Below are 13,269 nucleotides of genomic sequence, written 5' to 3'. Positions count from 1 at the left end.
ATCCCAGTGAGACAGTGAAAACACCCTGACATACACTCACAAACAGGCCAAAAGTGGGGGTAACAAGGCTAGAAAGAGGCTACTTTCTCACAACTACCTATATGTAGCTTCACAATGGTAACTCCGAATATGGCCATGTAATATGTCTATGATCATGGAATTGCCCCCTCTATACCATCCTGGCATAGTTGGCACAATCCCATGATCCCAGTGGTCTGTAGCACAGACCCTGGTACTGCCAAACTGCCTTTCCCGGGGTTTCACTGCAGCTGCTGCCAACCCCTCAGACAGGCATCTGCCCTCCTGGGGTCCAGCCAGGCCTGGCCCAGGATGGCAGAACAAAGAACTTCCTCTGAGAGAAGGTGTTACACTCTCTCCCTTTGGAAAATGGTGTGAAGGCAGGGGAGGAGTAGCCTCCCCCAGCCTCTGGAAATGCTTTCATGGGCACATTTGGTGCCCATTTCTGCATAAGCCAGTCTACACCGGTTCAGGGACCCCTTAGCCCTGCTCTGGCGCGAAACTGGACAAAGGAAAGGGGAGTGACCAATCCCCTGACCTGTACCTCCCCTGGGAGGTGTCCAGAGCTCCTCCAGTGTGCTCCAGACCTCTGCCATCTTGGAAACAGAGGTGCTGCTGGCACACTGGACTGCTCTGAGTGGCCAGTGCCATCAGGTGACGTCAGAGACTCCTGCTGATAGGCTCCTTCAGGTGTTGCTAGTCTATCCTCTCTCCTAGGTATCCAAACCCTCTTTTCTGGCTCTTTAGGGTCTCTGTCTCTTGGGATTCCTTAGATAACGAATACAAGAGCTCATCAGAGTTCCTCTGCATCTCTCTCTTCACCTTCTGCCAAGGAATCGACTGCTGACCGCGCTGGAAGCCTGCAAAACTGCAACATAGTAGCAAAGACGACTACTGCAACTCTGTAACGCTGATCCTGCCGCCTTCTCGACTGTTTTCCTGGTGGTGCATGCTGTGGGGGTAGTCTGCCTCCTCTCTGCACTAGAAGCTCCGAAGAAATCTCCCGTGGGTCGACGGAATCGTCCCCCTGCAACCGCAGGCACCATAAAGCTGCATTACCGGTCCATTGGGTCTCCTCTCAGCACGACGAGCGAGGTCCCTCGAATCCAGCAATTCTGTCCAAGTGACTCCCACAGTCCAGTGACTCTTCCGTCCAAGTTTGGTGGAGGTAAGTCCTTGCCTCACCTCGCTAGACTGCATTGCTGGGAACCGCGACTTTTGCAGCTACTCCGGCCCCTGTGCACTTCCAGCGGAAATCCTTTGTGCACAGCCTAGCCTGGGTCCACGGCACTCTAACCTGCATAGCACGACTTTCTAAGTTGGTCTCCGGTGACGTGGGACTCCTTTGTGTAACTTCGGGTGAGCACCGTTTCACGCATCCTCATAGTGCCTGTTTCTGGCACTTCTCCGGGTGCTACCTGCTACTAAGAGGGCTCCTTGTCTTGCTCGATATCCCCTCTACCTCCTGGTCTACATTGCGACCTCCTGGTCCCTTCTGGGCCACAGCAGCATCTAAAAACGCTTACCACACGATTTGCAGCTAGCAAGGCTTGTTGGCGTTCTTTCGGCGGGAAAATACTTCTGCACAACTCTACAAGGCGAGAGAAATGCGTCCTCCAAAGGGGAAGTCTCTAGCCCTTTTCGTTCCTGCAGAAACCGCAGCTTCTTCTGTCCAGTAGAAGCTTCCTTGCACCCGCAGCTGGCAATTCCTGGGCATCTGCCCATCTCCGACTTGCTTGTGACTTTTGGACTTGGTCCCCTTATTCCACAGGTACCCCAGATTGGAAATCCAGCGTTGTTGCATTGTTGGTTTGTGTCTTTCCTGCCTTATTCCCCTATCACGACTTCTTTGTCCTTTGGGGAACTTTAGTGCACTTTGCACTCACTTTTCAGGGTCTTGGGGTGGGCTATTTTTCTAACCCTCACTATTTTCTAATAGTCCCAGCGACCCTCTACAAGGTCACATAGGTTTGGGGTCCATTCGTGGTTCGCATTCCACTTCTGGAGTATATGGTTTGTGTTGCCCCTATCCCTATGTTTCTCCATTGCATCCTATTGTAACTATACATTGTTTGCACTGTTTTCTAAGACTATACTCCATATTTTTGCTATTGTGTATATATATCTTGTGTATATTTCCTATCCTCCCACTGAGGGTACACTCTGAGATACTTTGGCATATTGTCATAAAAATAAAGTACCTTTATTTTTAGTATAACTGTGTATTGTGTTTTCTTATGATATTGTGCATATGACACTAAGTGGTACTGTAGTAGCTTCACACGTCGCCTAGTTCAGCCTAAGCTGCTCTGCTAAGCTACCATTATCTATCAGCCTAAGCTGCTAGACACCCTATACACTAATAAGGGATAACTGGGCCTGGTGCAAGGTGCAAGTACCCCTTGGTACTCACTACAAGCCAGTCCAGCCTCCTACACAGTATGCCAATTTTAATTGGTGAAATTGGTCACTAGCCTGTTAGTGACAATTTGTAAAGAGAGAGCATAACCACTGAGGTTCTGGTTAGCAGAGCCTCAGTGAGAAAGTTAGGCATCACACAGGGAACACATACCTATAGGTCACAAACTTATGAGCACTGGGGTCCTGGCTAGCAGGGTCCCAGTGACACATAACAAACATACTGAAAACATAGGGTTTTCACTATGAGCACTGGGCCCTGGCTAGCAGGATCCCAGTGAGACAGTGAAAGCGCCCTGACATACACTCACAAACAGGCCAAAAGTGGGGGTAACAAGGCTTGAAAGAGGCTACTTTCTCACACAACCCCCCCCCCCAAACGAAGGACAATAAGGCTAACCTTGGCCAGTTGAGACTTTATTGTCTAAGTAGTGATAAGTAGAGAGTAGCTCTGCAATAGACTGGTTACTCCCTTTATCATCCACTATGTGGTTACTTCCCTGTGGGGATGTAAACCACCCTGTTTGAAGTTTTTTCGCTAAGCAACAATGTGAAGATGTATTTTCAGAGTTTCTATCAGTAAGTTTTAGTTTAGAGCAGTGGGAATTGTCCACTGAACCTATTTGTAGTGATGGAAATGTCAGACAGGGATGCTGTCTCAGAAAAGCCATAGCTGGGCAAACACTTTGTCCATATGGCTGGAAGAGAGAACAGGGATGCTGTTTCTCTTGAGTTGGAGCAGGGCAGGGATGCTGTCCTATGAGCTCCACACTAGGGCAGGGATGCTGTCCTAAGTGTTGTGAGGCAGTGCAGGGTTTCTGCTCTAAAGTTTCTCTGGGAGGGTTGGAGGGATGCTCCATGTTAACTAAAATTGTGCTCTTTTTCTCACCAATGTTAGTTATCCCACAGAGAGGTACTTCTACCTCAGGGAGTACAGCTTTGCCAGCTGATGATTCCCTTGGAACAGGTGCCACCCTAGGAGAGGTTTCTCCCACCACAGGAATGATATCCTTATTGGCAGGGTGGTTAGGGGATACTGTGATACCCTTTTTACCTGTTGATGGAGAGGGATCCTGAGTTTTCAGGCCTTCTCTCCTTTGCTTTTTCATTTCAGTAGAAATGAGAGGGAACAATTCCTCTGGGATTCCCAGCATGGCTGCATGGGCATAAAACTCTACATCAGCCCAACCTGAGGCCTCTAGGTCATTACCTAAGAGACAGTCTACAGGTAAGCTAGGTGATACCACCACCTGCTTAGGGCCAGTAACTCCACCCCAACTAAACTGAATTATAGCTAAGGAAAGAAACTTAGTGGAGTTATGGACATCAATAATCTTATACTGTTGTCCAATGATGTGTTGTTCAGGGGCCACTAGGTTTTCAGTCACCAAAGTGATACTGGCACCTGTGTCCCTGTAGGCCAAGGCCTCAACACCATTTATTGAAACTGTCTGCCTGTACTTATCCATTGTAAGGGGACAAGCAGCCAGTGTGGCAAGGCCAATGCCACTAGGTGTGACAGAAACTGTCTTGGGACTGACTACCCCAGTTTCTATTATGGACCCATAAGTGAACCCAACTACACCCTTATCTTGACTGTTGCCAGCAGTCCCACCACTAGTACCACTACTGCTAGGGGCACTAGAGCTTGATGTATTAGTGGTGGTAGGCTCAGGGGGTTTACCTGGACAGGACTTATCCCCTGGCCTATGGCCTCTGTTTTTACACACAAAGCACCAAGGCTTTTTAATGTGTGTGGGTTGAGAAGAAGAGGAAGAATTTGTTTTATCCCCACCCTCTGAAGAGTGTTTAAGATTTGAAGTGGGATCTTTGGTTTTACCCTTATCTCCATGCTTATCTTGAGATTTTTCACCATCTTTCTTCTTGCCATCCTTGTCACCACCTGTATGAACTTTTCTGTTCACTCTTGTTCTGACCCATTTGTCTGCCTTCTTTCCCAATTCTTGGGGAGAGGTCAGATCTGAGTCCACTAGATACTGGTGCAACAAATCAGACACACAATTATTAAGTATATGCTCTCTCAGGATTATGTTAGATAGGCTTTCATAGTCAGTCACTTTACTGCCATGTAACCACCCCTCCAAGGCCTTCACTGAATGGTCAACAAAGTCTACCCAGTCTTGTGAAGACTCCTTTTTGGTTTCTCTGAACTTCATCCTGTACTGTTCAGTGGTTAAGCCATAACCATCTAGGAGTGCATGTAGGAGGCTGGACTGGCTTGTAGTGAGTACCAAGGGGTACTTGCACCTTGCACCAGGCCCAGTTATCCCTTATTAGTGTATAGGGTGTCTAGCAGCTTAGGCTGATAGATAATGGTAGCTTAGCAGAGCAGCTTAGGCTGAACTAGGAGACGTGTGAAGCTACTACAGTACCACTTAGTGTCATATGCACAATATCATAAGGAAACACAATACACAGTTATACTAAAAATAAAGGTACTTTATTTTTATGACAATATGCCAAAGTATCTTAGAGTGTACCCTCAGTGAGAGGATAGGAAATATACACAAGATATATATACACAATAGCAAAAATATGCAGTATAGTCTTAGAAAACAGTGCAAACAATGTATAGTTACAATAGGATGCAATGGGGAAACATAGGGATAGGGGCAACACAAACCATATACTCCAAAAGTGGAATGCGAACCACGAATGGACCCCAAACCTATGTGACCTTGTAGAGGGTCGCTGGGACTATTAGAAAATAGTGAGAGTTAGAAAAATAACCCTCCCCAAGACCCTGAAAAGTGAGTGCAAAGTGCACTAAAGTTCCCCTAAGGACAAAATAGTCGTGTTAGAGGAATAATGCAGGAAAGACACAAACCAGCAATCCAACAACTGTGGATTTCCAATCTAGGGTACCTGTGGAACAAGGGGACCAAGTCCAAAAGTCACAAGCAAGTCGGAGATGGGCAGATGCCCAGGAAATGCCAGCTGCGGGTGCAAAGAAGCTTCGACTGGACAGAAGAAGCTGAGGTTTCTGCAGGAACGAAAAAGGCTAGAGACTTCCCCTTTGGTGGACGGATATCTCTTGCCGTGGAGAGTCGTGCAGAAGTGTTTTCCCGCTGAAAGAACGCCAACAAGCTTTGCTAGCTGCAAATCGTGCGTTTGGCGTTTTTGGACGCTGCTGGGGCCCAGGAGGGACCAGGAGGTTGCAAATTGGACCTGAAGAGAGAGGGGACGTCGAGCAAGACAAAGAGCCCTCACTGAAGCAGGTAGCCCCCGGAGAATAGCCAGGAACAGGCACTACGAGGATGCGTGAAACGGTGCTCGCCGAAGTTGCACAAAGGAGTCCCACGTCGCCGGAGACCAACTTAGAAAGTCGTGCAATGCAGGTTAGAGTGCCGTGGACCCAGGCTTGGCTGTGCACGAAGGATTTCCACCGGAAGTGCACAGGGGCCGGAGTAGCTGCAAAGTCGCGGTTCCCAGTAATGCAGCCCAGCGAGGTGAGGCAAGGACTTACCTCCACCAAACTTGGGCTGAAGAGTCACTGGACTGTGGGAGTCACTTGGACAGAGTCGCTGGATTCGAGGGACCTCGCTCGTCGTGCTGAGAGGAGACCCAAGGGACCGGTAATGCAGCTTTTTGGTGCCTGCGGTTGCATGGGGAAGATTCCGTCGACCCACGGGAGATTTCTTCGGAGCTTCTGGTGCAGAGAGGAGGCAGGCTACCCCCACAGCATGCACAAGCAGGAAAACAGTCGAGAAGGCGGCAGGATCAGCGTTACAGAGTTGCAGTAGTCGTCTTTGCTACTATGTTGCAGGTTTGCAGGCTTCCAGCGCGGTCAGCGGTCGATTCCTTATCAGAAGGTGAAGAGAGAGATGCAGAGGAACTCGGCTGAGCTCATGCATTCGTTATCTAAAGTTTCCCCAGAGACAGAGACCCTAAATAGCCAGAAAAGAGGGTTTGGCTACTTAGGAGAGAGGATAGGCTACTAACACCTGAAGGAGCCTATCAGCAGGAGTCTCTGACGTCACCTGGTGGCACTGGCCACTCAGAGCAGTCCAGTGTGCCAGCAGCACCTCTGTTTCCAAGATGGCAGAGATCTGGAGCACACTGGAGGAGCTCTGGACACCTCCCAGGGGAGGTGCAGGTCAGGGGAGTGGTCACTCCCCTTTCCTTTGTCCAGTTTCGCGCCAGAGCAGGGGCTAAGGGGTCCCTGAACCGGTGTAGACTGGCTTATGCAGAATTGGGCACCTCTGTGCCCAACAAAGCATTTCCAGAGGCTGGGGGAGGCTACGTCTCCCCTGCCTTCACACCATTTTCCAAAGGGAGAGGGTGTCACACCCTCTCTCAGAGGAAGTTCTTTGTTCTGCCATCCTGGGCCAGGCCTGGCTGGACCCCAGGGGGGCAGCTGCCTGTCTGAGGGGTTGGCAGCAGCAGCAGCTGCAGTGAAACCCCAGGAAGGGCAGTTTGGCAGTACCAGGGTCTGTGCTACAGACCACTGGGATCATGGGATTGTGCCAACTATGCCAGGATGGTATACAGGGGGCAATTCCATGATCATAGACATGTTACATGGCCATATTCGGAGTTACCATGGTGAAGCTACATATAGGTAGTGACCTATATGTAGTGCACGCGTGTAATGGTGTCCCCGCACTCACAAAGTTCAGGGAATTGGCTCTGAACAATGTGGGGGCACCTTGGCTAGTGCCAGGGTGCCCTCACACTAAGTAACTTTGCACCCAACCTTTACCAGGTAAAGGTTAGACATATAGGTGACTTATAAGTTACTTAAGTGCAGTGTAAAATGGCTGTGAAATAACGTGGACGTTATTTCACTCAGGCTGCAGTGGCAGGCCTGTGTAAGAATTGTCAGAGCTCCCTATGGGTGGCAAAAGAAATGCTGCAGCCCATAGGGATCTCCTGGAACCCCAATACCCTGGGTACCTCAGTACCATATACTAGGGAATTATAAGGGTGTTCCAGTAAGCCAATGTAAATTGGTAAAAATGGTCACTAGCCTGTCAGTGACAATTTGGAAAGAAATGAGAGAGCATAACCACTGAGGTTCTGATTAGCAGAGCCTCAGTGAGACAGTTAGTCACTACACAGGTAACACATTCAGGCACACTTATGAGCACTGGGGCCCTGGGTTACCAGGGTCCCAGTGACACATACAACTAAAACAACATATATACAGTGAATAATGGGGGTAACATGCCAGGCAAGATGGTACTTTCCTACACAACCCCCCCCCAAACGAAGGACAATAAGACTAGCCATTACCTGATGAGTCTTCATTGTCTAAGTGGAAATATCTGGAGAGTCCATCTGCATTGGAGTGGCTACTCCCAGGTCTATGTTCCACTGTATAGTCCATTCCCTGTAGGGATATGGACCACCTCAACAATTTAGGATTTTCACCTTTCATTTGTTTTAGCCAAAGTAGAGGTTTGTGGTCTGTCTGAACAATGAAGTGAGTGCCAAACAGGTATGGCCTCAACTTCTTCAGAGCCCAGACCACAGCAAAGGCCTCCCTCTCAATGGCAGACCAACGCTTTTCTCTAGGGGTCAACCTCCTACTAATAAAAGCAACAGGTTGATCCTGGCCCTCAGAATTAAGTTGTGATAGGACTGCCCCTACTCCTAATTCAGATGCATCAGTTTGGACATAGAATTTTTTAGAGTAACAAGGGCTTTTCAGGACAGGTGCAGAGCACATGGCCTGCTTCAGCTCCTCAAAAGCTTTCTGACAGTTTGCTGTCCATAATACCTTTTTAGGCATTTTCTTGGATGTGAGGTCATTAAGAGGGGCTGCAATGGAGCCATAGTTCTTAATGAACCTCCTGTAATACCCAGTGAGGCCTAGGAAGGCTCTCACCTGAGTCTGAGTGTTAGGGGGAACCCAATCAATAATAGTTTGGATTTTCCCCTGAAGTGGTGCAATCTGTTCCCCACCAACAAGGTGTCCCAGATAAACCACCTTACCCTGCCCTATCTGGCACTTTGAAGCCTTGATAGTGCCTTTTGCAGGGCCTCCAAAACTTTCCATAGGTGGACCAGGTGATCATCCCAGCTGGAGCTAAAGACAGCTATATCGTCCAAATATGCTGCACTGAAAGCTTCCAGCCCTTGCAGGACTGTCTTCACCAACCTCTGAAAAGTGGCAGGTGCATTTTTCAAACCAAAAGGCATTACAGTAAACTGGTAATGTCCTCCAATGGTAGAAAATGCAGTCTTAGGTTTAGCATCTTCTGATAATTTGATCTGCCAATACCCTGCAGTCAAATCAAAAGTGCTTAGATACTTGGCAGATGCCAGTGTATCTATAAGCTCATCTGCCCTGGGTATAGGGTGAGCATCAGTTTTGGTTACCAAGTTGAGACCTCTATAGTCTACACAAAACCGCATTTCCTTCTTTCCATCTTTAGAATTGGGTTTTGGTACCAGTACCACAGGAGAAGCCCATGGACTGTCAGAGTGCTCAACCACTCCTAGTTCCAACATTTTCTGAACTTCTTGCTTTATGCAGTCCCTGACATGGTCAGGCTGCCTATAGATCTTACTTTTGACAGGTAAACTGTCTCCAGTATCTATAGTGTGCTCACACCAAGAAGTGGTGCCTGGCACAGTAGAGAAGAGTTCTGAAAATTGTCCTAGGAGATTTATGCAATTATCTTTCTGCTCAGCAGTAAGACAATCAGCCAAAACTACACCTTCCACAAGAGCATCTTGTTCTGTGGAAGAGAAGAGATCAGGTAGAGGATCACTGTCTTCTTCCTGTCCCTCATCAGTTGCCATGAGCAGGGTGAGATCAGCCCTGTCATAGTAGGGTTTCAGGCGGTTGACATGGAGCACCCTAAGGGGACTCCTGGCAGTGCCTAAGTCAACCAAGTAGGTGACTTCACCCTTCTTTTCAACAATTGTGTGGGGACCACTCCATTTATCTTGGAGTGCTCTTGGGGCCACAGGCTCCAAGACCCACACTTTCTGCCCTGGTTGGTACTGAACCAAAACAGCCTTCTGATCATGCCATTGCTTCTGGAGCTCTTGGCTGGCCTGAAGGTTTTTACTGGCCTTTTTCATGTACTCAGCCATCCTTGATCTGAGGCCAAGTACATAGTCCACAATATCCTGCTTAGGAGCTTTTAAAGGTTGTTCCCAACCCTCCTTTACAAGTGTGAGTGGACCCCTAACAGGGTGTCCAAAAAGAAGTTCAAAGGGGCTGAAGCCCACTCCTTTCTGGGGTACCTCCCTGTAGGCAAAAAGGAGGCATGGTAGAAGGATGTCCCATCTCCTGCGGAGTTTTTCAGGGAGACCCATAATCATGCCTTTGAGAGTTTTATTAAATCTCTCCACCAGTCCATTTGTTTGTGGATGATAGGGTGTAGTGAACTTGTACGTTACACCACACTCCTTCCACATGGCCTTTAAGTATGCAGACATGAAATTGCTTCCTCTGTCTGATACTACTTCCTTTGGGAAGCCCACCCTGGAAAATATTCCCAGGAGGGCCTTTGCCACTGCAGGTGCTGTAGTGGTCCTTAAAGGAATAGCTTCAGGATATCTTGTGGCATGGTCCACTACCACTAAGATAAACCTATTGCCTGAAGCAGTAGGAGGGTCAAGGGGGCCAACTATGTCAACCCCTACCCTTTCAAAGGGAACCCCAACCACAGGCAGTGGGATAAGGGGTGCCTTTGGGGTGCCACCTGTCTTGCCACTGGCTTGACAGGTTTCACAGGACTTACAAAATTCCTTTGTGTCCTCAGACACCCTAGGCCAATGAAACAATGGAACCAATCTGTCCCAAGTTTTCATTTGACCCAGGTGCCCAGCTAGGGGAATGTCATGTGCCAGTGTTAGGAGGAACTTTCTGTACTCCTGAGGAATCACTAATCTCCTGGCAGCTCCAGGTTTAGGATCCCTATGCTCAGTGTACAAGAGGTTGTCCTCCCAGTAAACTCTGTGAGAGTCACTGACATCCCCATTAGCCTGTTTGACAGCTTGCTCTCTGAGACCCTCTAATGTGGGACAGGTTTGCTGTGCCACACTCAGCTCCTCTCTGGCAGGCCCCCCTTCACCCAAAAGCTCAGCAGTGTCTGCTTCCAGCTCCTCTGGTGTAGGTTCTGCACAGGGAGGGAATTCTTCTTCCTCAGAAGTAGAATCCACTGTAGAGGGAGGGATAGTAGGAAGTGGTTTGCTTCTACTAGCCCTAGCTTTAGGGAGCACTTGGTCCATTGTTCCAGGATCCAAGCTTCCCTGTCCTTTTTGCTTTTTGGCCTGAGCCCTTGTCAAAGCAAAAATATGCCCTGGGATGCCCAGCATTGCTGCATGGGCCTCCAACTCCACATCTGACCAAGCTGATGTCTCCAAATCATTCCCTAATAGACAGTTTACAGGTAAATCTGAAGCTACCACAACTTTCTTTGGACCAGTTACCCCCCCCCCCCAGTTGAGATTTACAACAGCCATGGGGTGGCTTTGTGTTATGTTGTGAGCATCGGTTACTTGGTACTGGTGTCCAAGTATGTGTTGTTCAGGTTGCACCAGTTTCTAAATCACCATTGTGACACTGGCACCTGTGTCCCTGTAGGCCTGGACCTCAACACCATTTATTAGGGTTAGTTGCTTGTACTTCTCCAAGTTATGGGGGCAAGCAACCAAAGTGGCTAAATCAATAGCCCCTTCAGAGACTAAAGTAGCCTCTGTGGTCTCCCTAATCAGACCAACCCCAACTAAATTACCAAAAGTGAGCCCAGCTACTCCCTTGGATTGGCTATTAGTAGGTTTGCTCCCACCACCACTGCTATTAGTAGGGACACTAGGTGTAGCAGTAGGGGTTGTAGTGGTAGGAGCTGTGGTGCCTTTCTTTGGACAACTGGGATCTGTTGTCCAATGGCCTTTTATTTTACATAAATAGCACCATGGTTTCTTTTCCTTGTTCTGATTAAAGGAGGATTTGGACCCACCACTCCCACCAGAGTGTTTTTGTGGGCCTGATGAAGACTCATTTTTAGATTTGTCCCCACCCTTGTCAGAAGACTCACCATCCTTCTTTTTGTTGCCATCTTTGTCACCCCCTGTATGAACTTTTCTGTTCACTCTTGTTCTGACCCATTTGTCTGCCTTCTTTCCCAATTCTTGGGGAGAGGTCAGATCAGAGTCCACCAAGTACTGGTGCAACAAATCAGACACACAATTATTAAGAATATGCTCTCTCAGGATCAAGTTATACAGGCTGTCATAATCAGTAACTTTACTGCCATGTAACCACCCCTCCAGGGCCTTCACTGAATGGTCAATAAAATCAACCCAGTCTTGTGAAGACTCCTTTTTGGTCTCTCTGAACTTTATCCTGTACTGTTCAGTGGTTAAGCCATAACCATCGAGGAGTGCATTCTTAAGAACTTGGAAATTATTAGCATCATTTTCTTTCACAGTAAGGAGCCTATCCCTACCTTTTCCACTAAATGATAGCCATAGGATAGCAGCCCACTGCCTTTGAGGGACATCCTGTACAACACAGGCCCTCTCAAGTGCAGCAAACCACTTGTTAATGTCATCCCCCTCCTTATAAGGGGGAACTATCTTGTGCAGATTCCTGGAATCATGCTCTTTTGCAGGATGACTATGGGGAATACTGCTGCTGCCACCATGGGTATCTAAACCCAACTTCTGTCTTTCCTTCTCTAATTCAAAAGACTGTCTATCCAAATCCAGCTGTTGCTTTTTAAGCTTCAGTCTGGTTTGTTCCACCCTCAACTTATTGAGTTCCCTCTCTAACATTCTGTCATCAGGGTTGGTGGGAGGGACATTTCTAGAAACAGAGCTATGATGGGAATGAACAGAAGGAGACCTGTCCCTTACAGAAGCCAACTTAACAGCTTGGTTTACAGAAACATTACTACCAGTATGGTGAGAATAAATGCTTTTGCTATGATGTGAGACAACACTATTTATTTGGTGTGGCTCATCATCATTACCATCTATGCTAGATTGTCTAGTAATGGGCAGGCTAGGAAGTTTCTTTCCTGAATCTTTTCCTGGGGGAGTCCCTGAATCAGATTGAGAACTATTAGGTACTTTTTCAACAGATGGGGCACCTATGGCCTTATCCTGTTCTCTAAGCATGTTAAGTAACAGTTCCAAGGAAGGATTCTTCCCTACACTCAAACCTCTCTCTATACAGAGACTCCTTGCTCTTTTCCAGCTAAGGTTGTCATATGCAAGTTTGGACAGATCAACACTTTGGCCTGTGCCAGACATTTCTTAGAGAGAGTTAAAGTGATAGAAAAAGAGAAAAAAGTTTTCAGAACTTTTTGGAAAGACAGAAAAAACTTTTTAAACTTTTTAAGAACTTTTTGAAAGTTTAGAAGTACTTTTCAGCACTTAGAAAAGAGTGAAAAGAGGAAATGCAAAACTTTTTGGCTATGTGTATATACACTGACCTTGTTTTGTATATTTTTCTCTTATGAAAAGTACAATGACAAGAGTGGTAAGTAGTCTCAAGCACTTATCCCACCACTGCACAACCAATGTAGGAGGCTGGACTGGCTTGTAGTGAGTACCAAGGGGTACTTGCACCTTGCACCAGGCCCAGTTATCCCTTATTAGTGTATAGGGTGTCTAGCAGCTTAGGCTGATAGATAATGGTAGCTTAGCAGAGCAGCTTAGGCTGAACTAGGAGACGTGTGAAGCTACTACAGTACCACTTAGTGTCATATGCACAATATCATAAGGAAACACAATACACAGTTATACTAAAAATAAAGGTACTTTATTTTTATGACAATATGCCAAAGTATCTTAGAGTGTACCCTCAGTGAGAGGATAGGAAATATACACAAGATATATATACAC

This window comes from Pleurodeles waltl, chromosome 7 (assembly GCF_031143425.1).
Source record: "Pleurodeles waltl isolate 20211129_DDA chromosome 7, aPleWal1.hap1.20221129, whole genome shotgun sequence".
Taxonomy (NCBI): Eukaryota; Metazoa; Chordata; class Amphibia; order Caudata; family Salamandridae; genus Pleurodeles; species Pleurodeles waltl.
Note: the sequence above shows the minus strand (reverse complement) of the source record.